Source organism: Canis lupus, chromosome 23 (genome assembly GCF_011100685.1).
Source record: "Canis lupus familiaris isolate Mischka breed German Shepherd chromosome 23, alternate assembly UU_Cfam_GSD_1.0, whole genome shotgun sequence".
NCBI classification, from domain to species: Eukaryota; Metazoa; Chordata; class Mammalia; order Carnivora; family Canidae; genus Canis; species Canis lupus.
The window spans coordinates 5,013,603-5,019,602 of record NC_049244.1 but is presented as its reverse complement, the minus strand read 5'-3'; the positions used below and the strand labels follow the sequence as shown (position 1 = coordinate 5,019,602).

The 6,000-nt window shown below is 39.1% G+C and overlaps 1 long non-coding RNA gene across 5 annotated transcripts in view; it reads right to left on the bottom strand.

The window, feature by feature from the left end:
* Nucleotides 1-396: 396 nt before the first annotated feature.
* LOC111091862 overlaps nucleotides 397-6,000 on the bottom strand; it is a 58,160-nt gene continuing 52,556 nt past the window's right edge. For 3 of the 5 annotated variants that reach the window (XR_005376818.1, XR_005376817.1, XR_005376819.1), the window contains 2 exons: nucleotides 2,525-2,649; nucleotides 397-1,366 (listed from right to left, as the gene is read on the bottom strand). This is a non-coding gene — a long non-coding RNA (uncharacterized LOC111091862). Of the gene's footprint in view, nucleotides 1,367-1,392; nucleotides 1,927-2,480; nucleotides 2,650-6,000 lie in introns of those variants that run through there. The other 2 variants (XR_005376820.1, XR_005376816.1) reach the window with 2 other exon arrangements.

Genomic DNA, 6,000 nt, shown 5'->3' with positions numbered 1-6,000 from the left:
AAAGCCCCAACATTCTTCCTGTTAAGTATCCCAATTTCTTCTTGTATTCTGATGCTCCAATTAATCTAGGAGAAGGGAAGAAAAGAATAGAAAGGGAAAGTAAAAAAAAAAAAAAAAAAAAAAAAAAAAAAAAAAAAAAAACAGGAGAAGGGAAGGGGAAAGAAGAAGAAGAGAGACATATGCACATCCTGAAAGAAACTGTATCTGATCCTAGTGCATGAGACAACCATCATCAGCCTCTCTCACCCAGGTGGAAAGAATAAAAAGAGGAAAATCACCAAGTATGTGAAAAGACTCAAAAAAAGGGAAAGTGTGAAGAATGAGAATTTTCTCCTCAGGAGTCACCCCTTGATTCCTCTGTTGAAAGGGAGTCTGTGACTTGGGTATAGACCAGGGAGTAATTTATTTATTGAGATACAAGGAAATCATGTGGATGTCGGAGGGAAGGCAGCAGATACGAGTTTGAATCCAAATTCCATATTAATTGACTAGCCTTGGAATACCTGGGTGGCTCAGTGGTTGAGCACTCTCCTTCCGCCCGGGATGTGATCCTGGAGTCCCGGGATCGAGTCCCACATTGGGCTCGCTGCATGGAGCCTGCTTCTCCCTCTGCCTGTGTCTCTGCCTCTCTCTCTGTCTCCCATGAATAAATAAATAAAATCTCTAAAAAAAAAATTACTAGCCTTGGACTAAGGATTTAACTGAGGCTTTGTTTTCTTAAAATAAAAATGAGAATAATATGCCCTTGATATTATTTTCAGTTCTGACTAATGTAAACTAAAGTGGACACTTGTTAAAGGAAATTAATAATTTACGGGATTAACAAAGGGGCATAGGAAACAAAATAATTCAATGGGCAAGTTAGAAGGAACACTGTAGCCTCATCCAGAATTTCCAGAGAGCAAGTAAATTCTTGCAATTTTCAGTCATTTTATAGCTCCATTGAAGATTTATCTACCCAGTATTAACTATGAATGGCCTGATTCACATTCCCTCCCTGGCTAAGGAGTCTTAATTTATTGCCTACCTGGATACTATAAAATGGGGAAAAAGTAATTTTCTAAAAGGAAGTCAGGCCACTACTGTCAAAAAAAAAAAAAAAAAAAAGTGGAATGGATGTTTGGTGGGCCAAAACAAGTGTCTAAGACATCCTCATACAGTGCTTGCAAAAATTAGATACAAGACTATTGGCAAAGGACCAACAGATAAAAGCTAAAATCAGACAGGGGACATAAAGATCCTATGGTCCCATGAATTAGAGGACTACTTGGCTCTTTAAAACAGAAACCGAGCCCCTGAGGTCTTGTTTTCAGTTAAGCCACTTCTGAGGGATCAGAATCGGTTTAGCCATCTTCCTTTCACGGATCTGAAAAGAATCAACACAATGGGTTTCAGAACACTTCCTCTTTTCTCCTAACCTCTATTTAGCAAGACAAACTTTCTCTCTGGCCCCCCTTTCCTTCCACAAGTTCCCTTTTAATGTCCCTTGGAAGGGGGGTGGACATTGATTGGTGGATGACAATTCTAATTGTGGCTGTATCCTTGGAAACCACAGAAAATTGGCTATTTTTGGCTAATTTGTTACTGTGATTTTCATTACAACAACCAAGAGTATATTTTAACTACTGTTTTTACTCTAATTCAATTAGAAAATAAAAAATGTTTAAAGCCAAACAGCCCTTAGACTCTAAGTCTCTTTCTGTTTCTTTATATGCCTCAGTGGTGAGTATAATAAAAGCCAGGAGAGGAAGCCAATATGTATGTGACTTGCCTTCCTGGATTTAGCTGCAAGAAAGATGTCTTGATTATTTGTTGAGAGCAAGGTGACTTATGGTCTGTAATGTCTTCAAATCCCATCCAGGCAGTTCATGGCCATAGACCCAGATCCGACCCGACCAGTCACCTTTCTCTGGGAGGTGAGGTTAACTAAAAGGAAAATCATTTCCTATGGAAGTCTAAGTGAATGTCAAGTTCTTCAAGGCAGGAAATATGTAGCTGCTCCCAAAAATAGGCTGAAACCCATCCCCCTGAAGCTCAGATTACAGCATGATCAAGGTTATAGGAGCAAAGACTTCCTATCTTCTCAGGGCTCACACTAATATATTAGCGCAAGAAAGAGGGATTCATAACCATCAAACTTAATTAATTTGTATTTGCATTTCTACCTAGCCGGAGGGGAAACCAGGGAAAAAAAGGAAAGGCCTGTTGTTACTTTTTTATTGTCAACATACATTGTTATTGCTTCCCAGCCAATATCGTAAAACAAATTGGAAACAGGGTCCTTCCATCCCCGTTGTAAGTTCCAGATCACCACTCTCTAGCACACACAGTGTAGACATATATCCTAAACTTGGCCTGTCCAGTGCTATCACTTGTGAGTGTGAATCTCTAGGGTAGATGTAAAAAGCACAGGGACAGTTAGAGATTAGTCACTTAGACTACTATGTATGGTTGAACTCAAATGGCAAGGCAGCAATTACCCTTTCCAGCAGAGCTCAGCAGCACATGCTGTGTGTCGCCATACCTCCTGTGGTGCTCCCAGAAATGGTGGCCCATGACTTGCTAAGCAGACTGTTTTTGTATGGGAATGGGAGGAGTACTTTGCTTCTGTTATGTCCTTTCCAATCTTGTTTCACTAGCCTGAAAGACCTGAATAGAAAAGGAATAAGGAGTAAGGAAAGTGAAACAAACACCTAATTTTTGTCAGGTTTTTCATACTATTCGGATGTAAAATTTTTATATCTGTAGGTTTGATAAACTTAACATTTAATTACCAAAAGACTTGGGAGATAGGAATTTCAGAGAAAGTTTATTTTATACAAACTGTCCACTTACTCCTAAATGCATTCTACAAAATCCTACAAAAGAGACCAGAAGAAACTCCCTTTGTCAAGTACTCAAGAAACTAGAGAGGAGAAAACCAGCATTACTACTAAATATTCTTCGAGTTGTTGGTAAGAGATGCTGACTTTGAAATTGACCACCTGGCCTTTAATAAGGTTGGAGGATGCTAGAATGGCATAACCAGTTAGCAAGTTGTAACTGCCTGAGGAAAAATATTTGTACATGGCTGAAAGAAACAGCCATAGGGCAAAGTGATGATCACAATGGCCTGACCCACTGGAATATATGGTTATTGGTAATTGATAATGATGTTCTATCTGACAGGAAAAGATGGACAGCCCACCAATGTTCTGCTTGAGATTTATAGCCTTCAAATTCTATGCCTCACAAAGGCAATACCAGAGCCATCATGATAGGATCCTTTTACACTTGAGTTACTTCCCAGATGCAGATGTCTTTGAACTGAGAGAAAGCAGAGTATTCTAGAGGAAGGATTCTGCAATAACAAAGAAGTACTTACCATGAATCTTCCTCATAGCCTTCCCAAAAGGGCCTTGGGGCCATTAACCAGGCTAAGTGGGCATTGAGTAAAGAGATTTACCCAGACATTGGGAGGTTGTTGGAAGTTCAATTTAAATCAAAGCTAATCCCTAGGGACCCAGAATGTCATAGGAAATAATGAGGACGTTATAGAGGTCAAGTATTGAATAGACTGTGACTTGAGTATACCTCATAGTAGCCCCATCTGGTTCTTCATCTATATCATGTATATATCCTTGGTTACTCAGTGTATTTTAGACTAGTTAGCCTAGCAACTGGCATAATAATAATTTTGACCTGACTCATGGAATAGGTTTATTTTGGCAGGAAGATGAATGAAGGTTTCTAAAACTCCCTATCTATACCCAAATGCTAAGCCAAAAATATAATGACATCCTTGAGGAAATCACAGAAGAATCTACCATCATTTAAGACTTGAGAGATTTAGAGTGTTGATACTTCTCACCTTGACGTTTAACTTGCCAATTCGGTTAGTAGAGAAGATGGATAAATACTTGAGGATGACAAGTAGTAGACATATATTTAATTAGGTAATGACTCCATTTATAGCCAGTTTGTTAGATATGATCTGCTTACTGGAGGGAATCATAATCTAGAGTGGTCAGTATGCTGCTATTAATATAATCAATTATTTCTCCTTATCTCAAAAAGAGGCAACACCGGAATCTATTGCTTTTCCCTTAGCAGAAAGAGCTAATCAACTTTACCCTTCAGACTTAGCATTATTGCAGTGTTTTATATCTGTTTCACAATTTAATTTGCTGGGACTTTGATCTTCTCATCATCCTAGATATATCATGCTGGTTCATCATGTTACTGAGAGTAGAAAGCTAAAAGTAGTAACTACAGCAAGTGACTTGGAAACCCTTGCATGATAGTGGTGAGGAGATGAATCCTTTACAAATAGAGAATTACAGAATGCTTTTAATTTCTGGGGATCCAGTGATCTGGAGCATTTTGGCATATACTGTCTCAAGTGAAAGCATCCTGAATCTTGCATCCCCTGATACCAAGAAAGAGGCAATGAAATCTTGGGAATTTTACAGGCAACATATACCATACTTGTTGTGCTTTTCCAATCTGTTTACCAGGTTATTATAAACATTTCAGCTTTGAGTGAGTATGAGTAGAGCAAGAGGAAGCTATCCAGCTGGTCCAGGTTGTAATGTAGGCAGCTCTGCCATTTGGCATTTGTAACTCAGCTGATTCCATGACACTTGAAATCTGTGGTAGATGAGGATGCTGTCTAGAGCTTGTGAAAACCCTGGTAGGAAGATCACATTTCTTAGGTTTTTATGGATACAAATCCTGCATATTCTTTACAAAGTAACTATTACTTTGGAAACACTCCTGCCTCTTCTTATACTATGGTTGATGCTTATGCACCTGCCCATTCAAAACTGAGATCAACATCATGGACTGTATTACCTAGCAGCTCCAAGCCATGAAGTCAGACGCACAAAGCAACACTCCTTTATTAAATGGAAAAGGTGTATATGGAACTAGACCTAAACAGTTTCTGAAGCATAAGAAAGTTGCATGAGCAGATGGCTCACACATGCAGCATGTCTTCTCTTGGCACACAATCACCCGTCCATCCAACCCACACTTTTGATCTCATGGGGAGTTTCCTACGATTAGAGCAACTGTAATTTATCATATAAATCTGGACATTTTTGAGCTGAAAAGTAGGCCAGGACAAAAAAGCCTAAAACAAGACTGTCCTACTCAAACAATTATGCATTGTCACCCCACTGCAGTGATTTTCAACTAGGAATAGTCTTACCTCCCTTTCCCAAGAACATTTGGCAATGTCTGGTTACATTTTTGGTTGTCACCAGTTGGGGGTATATGATGGGTATCTAGTGGATACAGATCGAAGATACTGCTAAATATCCTAAAATGCAAAGAAAGATCTCCTCTACAACAAAGAGTCATCCAACCTAAAATAACAACGGTGCCTAGATTGAGAAGCTCTTCTATAACTACTTGACTTAGGGGAAAAATAGTATTGTATGGAAAGTTCTGCATGACAGACTAGTACCTGGGAGAGTGGACAGCTCTAGCTTTATAACCACACTCAGGGTGGAGTGGGCAGGAAAGAGTTGAAGAAAGGGAAATATCCCTAGTAAGCAGTAGTTTAAGGGTTATAACAAATTTCCACTTGGACTAGAAGAAGAGATGCTAATGTAATGATCCACCCAGATCTCTGAATGGAGGGTCATGTCCTTGGAAGGAACAAGGTTAGAAAACTTCAAAGAGATCTGAGGAAAATATATATTAATGTGCCACTAGTAAATCAACATTGTAAATGGGCATCAGGATCCCAATGCAGAAGAGGCTCTTAATTAACAAGAGGCATATTTGAGTCTTTCAGTTAACCAAATTCTGTTGAGCAGCCCAGGTTCCCCAGTGAGAGTCTCAAGATGTAGCCATAGTAACAGAGACGGTGACTGTACAAAGGTAAAAAAAAAAAAAAAAGAAAAGAAAAAAAAGCAAGATTGTCTTTCTTTCCAAGTTCAACTGGATACCCCCTTTGTTCAGTGCCTGATTTACTCTACTTCACTAATAGTAGTAACCATTCAGCAGCTGTGA